Source organism: Malania oleifera, chromosome 3 (assembly GCF_029873635.1).
Source record: "Malania oleifera isolate guangnan ecotype guangnan chromosome 3, ASM2987363v1, whole genome shotgun sequence".
NCBI lineage: Eukaryota > Viridiplantae > Streptophyta > Magnoliopsida > Santalales > Ximeniaceae > Malania > Malania oleifera.
In genome coordinates this window covers 59744353-59759337 of record NC_080419.1, presented here as the reverse complement: position 1 = coordinate 59759337, position 14985 = coordinate 59744353, and the positions used below count along the sequence as shown (strand labels likewise).

General features: G+C 35.3%; 1 protein-coding gene across 6 annotated transcripts in view; it reads right to left on the bottom strand.

The window, feature by feature from the left end:
• Positions 1-495: 495 nt before the first annotated feature.
• The window catches only part of LOC131152027 (histone-lysine N-methyltransferase ATX2), a 125964-nt gene continuing 111474 nt past the window's right edge, over positions 496-14985 (bottom strand). For all 6 annotated transcript variants that reach the window (XR_009135816.1, XR_009135817.1, XR_009135819.1 and 3 more), the window contains 3 exons: positions 1375-1449; positions 1045-1237; positions 496-824 (listed from right to left, as the gene is read on the bottom strand). The gene's annotated coding sequence lies outside the window, so the exon portion shown is untranslated. The remainder of the gene's footprint in view (positions 825-1044; positions 1238-1374; positions 1450-14985) is intronic.

Here is a 14985-nt window from a genome sequence, read left to right as displayed (position 1 = left end):
TAAACCTGAACCAACCCGTTAAAGGAGTGAATATAAAATGAAAAAACCATATTTTACTCATTTAACAAATGATTTGACTATAGTCAATTAAAGCGAATCAGATTCAGTTCAAATTAACGAATTTTTATCCATTTTATCAGGATTAATCACACCCATTCAGACAATCAATAGTCAATACATTTACATAGTACGTTAAAATTAACTTTGTTCTTTTTTAATGGGAAAGAAAAGAGGCATATTTTTAACCATATGTTATAAGTTAATTAGCTTTTCGTGTACAAATTGAATATGAATTCGAGTTGGGGGTGTCGCCAATTAACTGCACAAATGAGAATCCGCTATAAGATTACGCAAGTGATAAAATCCATGCAGGATGGATAATGAATTAGTCTTTGGGGGCCGTGTGGAGGTTTACACAAGTCTCGAAGTTGTGTAAGGCTCATAAAATTGTATGAGAATTATTAGCGTTACGTAGGATTTATTCGGGTCTCGAAGTTGTGTGGGACTCATATGAGTCTTCAAAATTCAAATTTAATTATTATGGATACCAATACAGCCATTATATCTCTTATAGCTCATGGCATTCAGCTCAGTACTAGTAAAACTACAAAGCCAAAGGCAGTTAGCAATAAGAATGATTTATAAATAAATTAATTAACTAATAAAAAATATTATTACAATTAGCGCCAGAAACAGTGAAGCAGTCGGTGAATAAACAGCATACAGTTTCCAGTTTTGTGATTATACATTCGCTGAAGCTGATGCTGAAGCTGAAGGCAGCAAGGGCGGGCCAAGGGGGTCAAAAACCCACCTTATATTATTATCTGCAGGCCATATCAGGAGTAGTATGAGCCAAAGGTCACCAAATTGTGCAAAGCATACATATGCACACATGCGGTAGGAAGTTCACTCCTAAGATTCATGATGTTACTCGCATAATATAATATGATATATGATTGGAATGCAACCATGAAAAATGTAAAAATTAAATCCATTTACTCAATTAAGTAAATAAAAAGAAAATCAGAAGATGAATTTGCATACCTTGTCTATTGTTTTATTTGGCTTGTAACAGTTTGAAACCGCTGTATGGTCGAACTAAAAAACCCCTAATTAACTTTGAGAACTGAATTTCAATTAAGCTGCGATCTAGCCGATGACTCCACATACTTTCTGTGTATTATAGAATAGATCAGGGAATCCACACCACCAGCCCCCATCGTTATGCATATTCTCACTAATCCGATAAACATGAACAGATTTACGAGTTAAAAATATAAATTAAATTAATTATAGTGCAGTATAAAATTTAACCTTTTAGAACACAAATATTTCATGTCACGATCTGGAACCTAAATCAAGAGAATCAGTTACCATAATCAAAGCATACGAGGAAAGGTTGGAGCCTTGAACACTTGAACTTTCTTGTGGATCTCATATACCAACAATCTGTTAAAAAGGGAAAAAATGGAGAAAATGTATTAGAAATGCTTGCAGGAATAGAAAATGAGTACAAAGAATAGCAATAAGCCTTTCCAAAATGGGGAAAAAAAGGCTCAAAAAGATTATTCCAACAGAAAAATAAATGACGTGGATGTTTGACTGGAAAAAAGAAAAAGTTAGATCTACTCCTAACGAGCATATAAAAGCCATAAGCAACAAAATTCTAACGAGTAAAGTTCTAAAAAATTGGTATTATTCTACTGCACTAGTGCTAACGAGTAAAGTTCTAAAAAATTGGTATTATTCTACTGCACTAGTGCTGCAGAAGAAATGATATATTAGAACAACATGTAGGCCATAAAAGAAATTTCACACATGGAAAAATGACAAAATGAAGACCCACCTGAATACTCTAGTAGAAAAACTAATCGCACTTGTGATGAAAACCTTTTAAATGAATATGCTAAGATGCTAAAAATTATAGAGTATGAAAGGCAAGGGAGCAGCAGATGAAGCAACCCCAGCCACTTCATTTTATAAGGAAAAAACCCCAAACCCCCATAATCTTTTGACTATACAATAGAAACAAATAAACAAAAACTAGAAGGGGAAGTTGGAAACAGACAATATAGAACACCTATAAGATCAGTTTTTACCATCCCCAAATGAAAACCTCCCAATAGCAATCATAGAAATATATCTAGATATAAATTGTGCAATGTACCCAAAGTAAGATTAGGCTGAAGCAGGTGATTAGTCATCATACGTAGACACATGGGACTAGGACCTCTAAAAGAAGAAATATTTAGGGCCTAATTAGTTGTGGAAAACTGTTTTCAAGTTTTTCCTTTCTAGATTTTCAAATAATTATCAAAATGCTACCGTTGTCCAGTTTTCCAAGATTTATATCGGAAATCTGGCACACAATAAAAATATGTGCTCCAACTTTCTTATACAAAATTGAAAAATTAGAACAAGGTGGCATTTTGCAACTAAAAATTTAATATTATAATCAATTATAATAACATAATAATTCTAGCATAATACTATTATAATTATAATATATTCAAAAATATTTATTTCAATTATAATTCTAAAGCTATTATGCTTTTTTCCTACCATTGGAGACTCAATAAGCCTAGTGTCACAGACTGCCAATTTAAACCCAATTAACAGGCCGCGCGACACTCGTCGAGGCTCTCTCTCGACAGAGTCAGCCAACAATTACACATTCAATCCGACTATCATAAACACTCGAGAGGTTTTGAAAGCCATCATAGGCATGAAATAACAGTTCCAACAATAATGAATTCATGAAGACAAGCCACCTTCAAACTCAATGACATGTGGAACTAGTTGTTATATTCAATCAACAAGACAATCACACAAGCCATCATCTGAGTAATTCAACATCCAGTATAAAAATCCTTGGTATGGGCAAGTGAAGACATCACTCCTCCCCATATAACCGAGGTCACACTATCAACCCGTAACATTCTCCCCCACTCACTCTATCGACGACCTCGTCAATGTATTGGTAAGAAGACTTCACACTCTTGTTATTGGTGACCTTCGTCATTAACTACATGTCTACCAGGTTGTACTCTACATATTTAGTATCTACTCTATATGACTCATCCACGGTATGAGAGAAATACAAATCACTGACTTGTAAAGAATTGAAAAGGGATACAACTCAACTCACTGTGCGAAGTAACTACTACAACAGAGTTAAGGATCTGATGGATACAACTCATCAACTATGTGAGGTATCTACAACTACCGACTAATAAAGAAATGAAAAGGGTATACGACTCATCCATTTCAATTGGTTGTCTTCTTGGTATTGAAATCTACCGAAACTCTCATTGTAGCATCGTTCAAATCGTCAAAGACTTGCAATTATCAATCTTGACTTGGTCAGAGCGTGCAGTGTTCACCCTACCTGCCCCTTTTCGCGTGTTTGGCGTGTCACCTTGCCTACTTTCCAAGGTACTTGGCAGGAACCTTTATCCTTTATCTATCATACCAATCAAAGCATGCATCATTTACCCCGCCAACCCTTTAGCGCTTGGTGTGACACCCTACCTACTTTCCTGGGTGCTTGGTGTGAACCATTACCCTTCTCTCTACCATGTTGACTTACAGAGTGTGCAGCGTTCACATTGCCTTCCTTTTTTGCACTTTTGCGTGGCACCCTGCCTACTTTCTTGGGTGCTTGTTGTGAACCATTACCTTCTCTCTGCAGTCTTACTGGAAGTCCTCTGCTCACTTACCCATCAAATTGTCATGGATTCTTTTCCCATCCTCTATACGCGCAATATAAGCAACGATCTCAATTAACTACCGTAGGGCGGCCTCAAGCTCTATTGGCACAAACCCATGGGATTCTGGAGTGCATCCGACCTCGATGTCATTTAGCCTATCCAAGGCTTCCAATAACTCAATATTCTCCTGCAGACCTCAAGCTCTATTGGTCTGCTTCCCATAGGGAAGTCTCAAACTCTATTGGCACTACCCCTTAGGATGATGGATGGAATCACGCTCTCAATGAGTCTCCAACTGCTTAATCCTCCTTTTGAATACTGCAAGCTCTACTTGTCTTTCTCCTTCATGAGATGGGAGATGGCATCATGCCCTCAATGTATTTCAACCTATTCTCGAGGCTTTCAACTACTCCATACCAAGGATTTTCATACATGGAGTGACTTACTTCCCCTGTTCTATTTTCAAGAATAAATTCTCTTTGGCGGCCTTAAACTCTATTGGCACGCCTTTCTCTTGAGTCATCCCTTGCCTTACATGCCTCCACATTGTTCTGTTTTACAAAATTTTAAATTCTCATTTTCCAACTCATAGTGGTCACACCCACCAGGCTCATGCACACCGTGCTCTGATACCAACTGTCACGGACAATTTAAACCCAATTAAAGGGCCGCACAACACTCGTCAAGGCTCTCCCTCAACAGAGTCGGCCAACAACTACACATTCAATCCGACTATCATGAACACTCGAGAGGTTTTCGAAAGCCATCATAGGCATGAAATATCAGTTCCAACAATAATAAATTCATGAAGACAAGCAACCTTCATACTCAATGACATGTGGAACTAGTTGTTATATTCAATCAACAAAACAACCACACAAGCCATCATCTGAGTAATTCAACATCCAGTATAAAAATCCCTAGTGAGGGCAAGTGAAGACATCTCTCCTCCTCATATAACCGAGGTCACATTGTCAACCCCTAACACCTAGGCGAAGAGAGATAGTCCATACCCCTTCCTATCCTCTCCAATGTTTTAAAACTAGGACTTCCAACATGAAACTCTCAAACACTAACAATTATTATAATACATTTCAATAGTATTGTATAACATTTGTATAATGACACTTGTTTTAATATAATAATAACATATAAGTATATCATAATATTATTACGATTACCATATTTGAATATTTTGATGTAATAATATATTATTTTCTCTTTATTTCTTTATATTTTAATAATTTATTATTATCATTATTACAACGGTATGCGATAATAGTGAACTTTTATGATGAAATACATCATGGTTATCATTATTATTTCTCTAGGGGATATTGGAAGTGTATCGTTAACAAATATTTCCAACACTATATTAGAAATCGAGAGAATGTTGGAGTGCACGAAAAGCACAATAATTCCTTTATACAAAAACAAAGGTGATATCCAAACTGTAATAACTACAGCAAAATCAAACTTTGAGTCCTAAGATGAAACTGGGGGAAAGGGCGATTGAACAAAGAATAAGGTTAGTAATGAGGATCTCAAATAATCAATTTGGCTTTTTGCCTAGAAGGTCAACTATAGAAGCCATCCATCTTCTACGAAGGTTGATGGAAAAGTATAGGGAAAAGAAGAGGGATTTACATATGATTTTTATTGACCTAGAGAAAGCATATGATACAGTACCTAGAAAAGTTCTTTGGTGGGTTTTGGAAAAGAAAGGAGTATGCAGAAAATATATTGAAATCATCAAGGACATGTACGATAAGTTAATGACAAATGTTAAGACTGAATGAGGAGAATCTAAAGAATTTCCAATCAAAATAGGGATACATCAGGATTCTACTTTGAGTCTATATCGTCTGTATCCTTTTGCTTTAGTTATTGATGAACTCACTAGGAATATCCAAAATGAGATCCCTTGATGTATGCTATTTTCAGATGATATTGTTATAATTAATAAAAGTAGAAATGGACTAAGTCAGAACTTGGAGAAACATTTTAGAGTCTAAAGACTTTAGAATAAGTAGAAATAAGAAAAAATATATGAAATGTAACTTCAACCAAGTAAGGGGGAATATTGAAGATAAGATAAAAATTGATAATTAGGAAATTAATAACACTAGTAGTTTCTATATCTTGGATTGATCATGCAAGCAAAGGGAAAGATCGAAGAGGATATAATACGGAGTTAAACATGTTCACTAAAATGGAGTGCTTTAGGTGTGCTATGTGATTATAGAATACACTTAAAATTAAAAGGAAAGTTTTATAGGACGGCTATAAGACCAGCCATGTTATATGAATCAAAATGAAGTAACATATCCAAAAAGTGAAAGTTATAGAAATATGGATGTAAAGGTGGATACGTGGTGCAACATTAAAAGATAAATTACAGACCAAACATATTTGCAATAAGTTAGACATAGCACCTATGGAAGATAAGATAAGCGAGGGTTGTCTTAGATGGTTTGGGCATTTGAAGTGTAGAACCAAAATAGTGTTCCAGTGATGAGGAGTGAGCTAACCTAGAATGATGTAGTGAGAAAGGAACTTATAGCCCTTAAACTGGCGGAGGAAAGTGCCCTTGATTAGGTGAATTGGCAAAAAAGGATTCATATAACCAAACCCACCTAGTTGAACTTAAGGCTTGATGTTGTTGTTTTTGTATATTAGTGAAACTATACTTGGAGCATATAAATATATTTATACTAGACCAAATACTAAAGATGGGAAAAAAGGACATTCAAACTCGCTAGTGCTAGGGGAAAAAAAAATAAAAAATAAAAACATAAATAATATTAAATGCCTAAAAAATGAGCATACTAGTGACCTTTGTTAAAGAATATATATGAAAAATAAAAAATACGACAATTATTTTGATAAGTTATTTAATGCAAACTAGGTAAAATGCCAAAATGTATAATTGAAAATAATAAAAAGAACTAAAAATTTGACATTTACTTGTAAAATTGGAAGAAATGAAGTTTGAACTGAAAAAAAAAAATATATATATATATATATATATATGAGATGAAAAAATCGTGGATGACATTCATGTCAAAGTTTAGAAATGCTTAGAAGATAACAAGATATACAATTAATTAGTATATATAACATAATTATAAGGATTTAAAAATGTTATAAATGGAGGAGAGTACTTCAATGCCAAGATACAAAAATAAAAGAGACATTTACGTGTAATAACTATAAAAGAACTAAGCTTGACTCATACAATCAAACTTTAGGAAATAGTAACTTATCAAAGACTAAGATTAGAAACAAGGGTTTCAAAAAACTAGTTCAGTTTTATCCTCAAGAAACTAATTAAAAAAATTTTATGTAAAAAAAATGGGACTTGCACATGTTTTTTATTGATTTAAAGAAAGTTTTAGGTACCTTAGGAAGTTTGATGTAAGACTAGAGTTAAGACTATAAAGGGAGAGTTCAAGAAATTTTCAATCACAATAGGTGTATATTAAAGATTTGCCTTCAGTCCTTGTTTTTATACTTCGTAAATGAGCCTACTAGGCATATCCAAAAAATAGGTTCTAGAGTTGGAGCAAAATCTAAGTTGAGATTTTAGATTCAAGCTTTAGAATCTAAAGGCCTTAGATAGCTAGACAAAAGATAGAATATTTGTAACGTAATCTTAGTCATTTTAGGGGGCGGGGGGAGAGGGGGCAATGAGAAAAATATTAAAGTTGGTGGTCAAAAAATTTCTAGTGGTAATATACATTGCACAAGACTAATGTGTGAATTAAAATGTTAGTAAACTAGTAAATAATATATCCAAAATGTAGACGTAGAAAAATAATACTAAAACAACTAGAAACAATGGTTTTATAATCCGAACCAAACTAGTAGGACCAACTGCGTCCAATTGAAAAAAAACAAGTTATCATCTTAGAATTGAAAATGACACAAATCGAAGTCGAATCCATTCTAAACTAGCAAGAATCAAATTGAACCAAGATCAATAGAGGGTCAACTCAGCCCTTTGCAAGAAAAAACAAAAAAAAAAACAAAAACAAAAAAGAGTGCATTGCTTGCGTGCTAATATCCAATTTGAACCCAATACCTCTACAAAAGAGCATTGTAGTGGCTGATGTCACTAGGTCTACATTGTGATGGCACCAAGTCTCACTTGGTTAAGCCAATGCACACACAATCAAATTCGTAGAGACATGCAAGAAGGATCATGTCATGTGCTATTGAATGTAATAAGAATGAGCACATTCGAATTGATTGCCCAACTCTCAAGAAGGAGAAGAGAATACATAAGAAGAAATTTCTTCGTGCAATAAAGGAGGATCAAGACAGCAATTCTGACTCAAAACAAAAAGCTTGCAACTTTTAGTCTCATGGCTATCAAGGATAAAAAGAGGGTAAATAATTCCTAGCCTCAATAAAAAAACCCTCTAGAGAGTTTTTTAAATATCTTGAAAGTATAAGCTTGAAATATAACAAACTATGAGGAAGCAAAAAAATTAGTGTCAAATAAAAATGATCTTTTGAAAATGGAAAATGATGGTTTGGAATAAAAAATAATGAGATGAAAATTTAGAAAAGAAAATTAAGGGCCTTACTCTTCCAAAGAGAACTTAGACCAGATTTTAGCTAGCAAAGGGGTGTTATTGACAAAGCTAGCTTGGATATAATCATGCTCAAAAACAATAAATTTATAAATACCACTTTGTTAAAGCCACTCGATTGACTAATCCTTTAATAAAATGCAATTATTATTGAAGAAATGGTCATTATCTTTCACTTGTTCAATTAAAAAAGAAATAAGTATACTAGTGTTGAAAAATTTTGGATACCAAAAGGAGAAAACCAATTAAACAAAGCTTACACTAAAAAGGTTTGAACCACAAGCCAAAACACCACTAACACCTTTGGACTTGGAAGAAGTTTGAGTACAAAAAGTTTTTGCACGACCATGTCTTGTAAGTATGCTCAAAGTTAAAGCTCAATTCAAGCAAGCGGATTTCGGATGGTAGATGCTCACAAGAGGCTTCACCTAGTTCTTCACTCTCATAAAAATAACAAGGGAACCATTGTAGCAACATAATGCTGACAATTTTTCTCTAGTGATTGAAGATTGTTTTAGTTAATGGCCTAAAATTTAACTTAGCATTAGTCAACTTTGTGCTAAGGGTGCCTTTCGATTTTTAAACAAATGAAATTTTTAAAATTGTAAACAAAGAAGATGGCCATACAATTTTTGTGGCTAAAAGAGAAGAAAACATTTGTCTCTAATTTGAATGAAATGATATATCAAAATGTTAGAAGGTTATCCATCAACGATGAATCTTAGTTGTCGCATCATAGATTATGCCATCATAGCATGCATACTATTCCAAGTATTTTAATAATGAGTTGGTAAATGGCATTCCAAAATTAAATTTTGAAAAAGTTAAAATTTGAAATCCATATCAAAAGGTAAACAACTCAAAACTTGTTTTGAATTTATACATCCTTGACATTTTCTGCATATGGATTTGTTTGGACCCTCTTCATTGTCCGTAAGGGTGGTAAGTCTTATACCTTAATCATTAATGATCATATTGGATTTACTTGGGTATTGCTAAGATGACACTTTGAATGATTTTAAAAAGTTTTGCAATTTCGTTCAAGATGAAAGAAAATATAGAACAACTCAAGTAAGAAGTGGTGTGGAGAATTTTGATAATTATAAATTTGAGATTTTTTGCAATGAAAATGCTTTTCATTATAATCTTCTGGCACCTAAAACACCTTTAAAAAAATAGTTTTATAAGGAAGAAATAAAAAGCTTCAAGAAATGGCTAAGACAATGCTTAATAAATATGATTTACTTAAATATTTTTCGGCCAAAGTGGGTAATACATCTTTCACATTATAAAGTCCCACTAGGACATCTAATTAAAAAGATTCCTTATGAACTTTTGTAGGATAGAAAACCTTCCATAAAATACTAACTCGCTCTATGAGGTCCTCCACAAGTAGCACAAAATTTTACTCTTCCCCTTTCCATTGGGTGTGTTGAACCCTCGAGATGACTAAGCTTCCTTCGAAGTTGATGCTTTATAGTTGGCTCCCCCACTCTTGGGTTTGCCTTTCTTGAAAGACTTTCTACTATTTCTCTCTCTGCCAAACCCTTTGGATGAAGCAGTATTATCACCAGCGTAATCAGTCAAGCGTTCTGCAGCAGCTTGTGCAGTAGACAAGTCTTGAACTCTTTGCCTATAAAGTTCAGTTCTTGCCCATGATTTCATCCCCTCTAAAAATAGAACAGCTTGTCCTTCTCCGACATGTCCCGGATATCCAACATTAAAGCAGAAAATTGTTTCACGTATTCCCTAATTGACCCAATATGCTTAAAGTCTCTCAACTTTCTCCAGGCATTATACTCAATGTTCTCAAGAAAGAATTGGGTCTTAAGCTCTCTCTTCAAGTCTGCCCAACTCTCCACTACACAGCTTCCATTTTCAATTTCATTATACTTGGTACGCCACCATAGTTTGAAGTCACCAACCAAGTACATGGTCGTAGTATCCACCTTCACCTGTTCTGAGGCCATCCTTACAGAGCGAAAGTACTGCTCCACATCAAACAAGAAGTTCTCTAAGTCCTTGGCATCACAGGCACCCCCATACGTCTTGCTTGGTACCTTGGTCTTGCTAACTCTCGGAGTGTTGGAGTTCCCCAAAGTAAGAACAATCATATTCATCTTGGCATCCAAATCAACCATCCGCGATTACAAAGTTTCCACTGTATATCGAAAGTCCTCTGACATGTCGCCTATCAAACTTGCTTGATGCTTTTGTGATCCCATCACTTCATCAACAAGTTCCCTCAGTTAGGCCACCTCCGCAGCCACAGTGTTGGCTGTTTCCTCAGCCTGTGCTTCCAACACGCTGATCCTCTCGGCACTGTTTGGTGTCATGGTCACTTACCAAAGCTTTTCAAATCCCACAACAAGGGTAGTTGAATTCCCATAGCAACTAAACCTTTGCTCTAATACCAGGTGTCATGGGCCAACTACTTTCACACCTTTGTGAAAGGGCCATGCAGCACTAGCTAAAGAACTCTTGCTTAACTAGCCAGCCTATCATTTACCAACATTCACCCACGAAACATTTCGTTAGCATTCAATCAAATGACAGCGGAAACAGTAAGCAATCATAAAAGCAGTGGCAAGCAAGCAGTAAACATTGAAGCAATGCAATCCATTAACAACACCTCTGTTGACATTTGTGTGTTTAGTGAGGGAGGCAAGTAGGCTAAACACGTTGACAATAGCTAGTGAGTTTTACAAGACTAATGAACACTCACTCTCCCGTAAAGAGGTTCTTATGTAAATATCATCCTAACACTAGGAAACATCAAAGTGACCGAAAAGTCATACTACCTTATTTGACATACAAAGAAACTACTAGTAGAAAATAACCCTACACTAATATTTACATGATGGAAACCCATCGCTAGCACACGAGACAAGCAGTCACAGGCAAGCATAATGCCTTGAACAAGTTTAACTCGTGACACATGGGTGTGGTGTGGGCATTGTTGAGATTCGAATTTGTCATCATTGGGCCATGCGGTGACATGCTTTGGCATGCATTGGCATGTTATGTGCAATGTTGACATTCGAATTGTCATCGTTGGGCATAGTACACAGTGACACTAAACCACGCGTGGCCTTGCGTGGGTGTGGTGTGGTGTGGGCAATTTTGAGATTCGAATTTGTTATCGTTGGTCATGTGTGGCTATTCAGTGACATGTGTTGACATGCAGTGACACAACCAAGACGCCTATTGGATAAAACACTAATTTTGTAAAATAGAGGTTGAATTTTCATGATTAATGCATGGCCTAACACATGGTTACCGTATGGCCTAGTGCATACATACCGCTGCCTACTGGCCATGCACATGCTGGCCATCGACATAACCAAGGCCACACGTGGTTAATGCATGACCTAGCACATGGTTACCCTGTAGCTCAGAACATGTACCTCGTAGCCCATCATATGGCTCAGTGCATGGCCTAGTGTGTAGTTACTACATGGCTTAGTGCATGGCCTAATTTGTGTGACTACTACATGGCTTAGTGCATGGCCTAGTTTGTGTGGCTAGCACATGACTTAGTGCATGGCACAAGCGCGCGAATTACTCAATCCTAACACAGGGAGGTAGTGACAATAAATAACAATACCATGCTATATCTTGAATACTAAAGATAATGTGTGAAATTTTGATGCAAAATTATATGAACGCATTTTTTAAGGATATTCATCAATTAGTTGGGCATGTGGAGTTCATAAGATAAGAATCTTAGTTGTTGAAGAATCTATACAAATGATTAATCAGACTCCCATACCAAACAATAACTTTTAACCAATACTATGATAAAGTTGAAGGAAAATTCAAAAATTTGAACAAAGGGGATCATTATTAAAGGTAGTAAACCAACAAATGAGAATACAATAATTAATAACCTATCAAATGCTAGGAAATTTGTTAATAATCATCCCAAAGAGCAAATAATTGATCATTCACTTTTTAGCATCAAAATTTGAAAAAGTCTACAAAATATGCACAATGACAGTCATCTATCTCAAATTGAAAAAGAATATTGATGACACAATTTATCAAAAAAAATTGAGTAATGGCTATGCAACCAAAAAAAACGACTAAATCAATTTAAAAGAAATAAGGTTAACCTTAGCTAGAAGACCTAATGATCACTAGGTAATTAGAACTAAATGGGTAACAAGTACAAACACGAATCTAGGTTAATTGTAAGAAATAAAACAAGATTAGTAGTCTTATTTACTTGTCTCCTAGTAGACCAAATTTCATATTTAGTGTTTGTTTATTGCTGGCATTTTGTTGCTTTATAGCAACTAGTGTCTTAGAAATATCTATAGGCAAACTAGAGACTTGTTCTAGTCTTGGGTCAAACTAGTTGTTATTATGTGAAGTCTAAGAGTCACATTTTGTATAAATACAAATCAAGCAAATGAATCTAGTAGTACTTTGTTCCAAAAATCCATTTTTTCAAGTATTCTTGCTTAGAGTGATTATTTTCCTCCTAATCAAATCAAGTGTGTGGCTTGGTTGTGTTGAGTGGCATCTGCAATTAGTGACATTGAGTAGCATCTGTCACCCTCAGTTGTGTGACATCCTAGATTATCATTTCCTTCGTCAAAACCAAACTTATTTTGACATTATCTTTCTTGTGTGTGTTTTTGACTTGCATCAAATTGGTATTGGAGCAGGTTTCACTCTGTTGTATTAATACTGGTTCAATTTCTCTAATTGAACTGTACTTGATGCTCCCAAGCGAAAATGAAATGTTAAGGAAGTTAAATTGCAAGCTCAAATGGGTGAATTATGGCATTCTCATAAGGTTATGCAACAAATCTTCTTCAAAGAGTTCCAAATTCTCCTTTTAGAAGTCACAAGAGCCGTTCTGTTAGTGCAAGTGAAGAAGGAGATGGTGAGACGAATTCTTCTAGTTCGGCTGCAAAGAGAGAACCAGTAGTTAGTGATCGTTTGGCTCAAGGATCAATTGTTGATGACTCTCGATGGAATAGACAAAAGCACTCAAGTTAATGTGCCATTTTTGAAGGCAAGCTTGATCCTAATGGGTATTGTGACCGGTTTGCCTATTTTGAAGTATTTTTTGCCTGGATAAATCTTACTAATGTGCAAAAGGTTCAATATATGGAAACAAAAGTGAAGGGTTATTCCTTATTTTGGTGGCAATACGATCATTGACGCAGGAACAAAAGACGAGTTCCAAGGATCAATACAAAGGCCGAAATGAAGTTGAAGCTAGATGAGAAGTTTCTCCCTTTGGATTATCCTCAAATTCTGTAGAGCAAGTTTCATCACTTACGCCAACATAGTGATCAATGAGTTGCTGATTATACTAAGCAATTTTATAAGCTAACGAGTCATATAATTTTGCATGAAAGTGATTATCAACTTGTGGCAAAATACACAAGTGGGATGCATTTTTATCTAAAGTCTGAATTGTTGATGCAATCCTTTCAATCTCTAGAAGAGGCATATCAATTGGCACTCAAGGTTGAAGAGAAGAACAAAATTGGGTTTTTTATAGGAGAAAGCTCTAAGTCTAGAAAGGAGAAGTTAGTGACTCAAGGAAAGAAAGGAACAACATCAGAGCATCCAAACCTATGCATAGGGAGAGGAAACAAAGAGCAAAGCAAAGCTGCCCAGTCTTCAAATGCGAAGTGTTCCAAATCTGGTGAAGCTCGTCATCATTCCTATGAATTTCCTAACAAGGCTGAAATTAATCTTGTACAGGAGCAAGAAGAAGTGAAAATGCCAATCTATGATGAGTAACCAAGAGACAAAATTGAAGACGAAAATTGTGGGCCAGATTTTGGTGCTGAAAGCTTGGTTATCCAATGTGTTGTTATGGCTGTTCAAAAGGATGTTCAAGGGTTTTGAAACAATATCTTCACAACCTATTGCCTGCCTCATGGGAAGAAGTGTGTTCTAATGATTGGTTCAGGTAGAATAGAAAATATGGTTTCAAAGGTTATGGTGGAAAGTTGAGGCTTGCATGTGTTCGGCATCCTATACCTTACAAGGTGTCATGGTTCAAGAATGGAGGAGAAATTCTAGTAACTCAAAGGTGCAAAGTCAAATTCTCCATTGGGAAAGTATGAAGATAAAATTTTCATTGATGTTCTTCCCATGGATGCAAGTTATCTACTTCTTGGTAGACCATTGCAACTTGATTTCAATGCTCAACATGGAGGAAGAACACTTATTATTTTATCAAGAATGGAGTGGCTTGTTATGCCATTTGGATTGTCCAACACTCCTAGTACTTTAATGAGGTTAATGACTTATGTTTTGAAGGAGTTTATGGGCAAATATGTTGTCATCTATGTTGATAATATTTTGGTGTATAGTCAAGATAAAATTCAGCATCTTGAACACCTAGCCAATGTGTTTAAGGTCCACCATAACAATCAGCTATATGTCAACCTTAAAAAATGTTGTTTTATAACTGATAAAGTTGTGCTTTTAGGATATGTTATAAGTGCAGGAGGCTTGCATATGGATGAGGAAAGGTGAAGGCTATTCCAGATTAGCCTAAACCTAAGAGCTTCACTAACATTCAAAACTTTCATGGCTTAGCTTTATTTTATTGTTGGTTCATAAAAAATTTCAGCATGCTCATTGCTCCTATAATGATTGTTTTAAAGAGCAAAGAATTTAGATGGACTAATGAAGCAAACGAA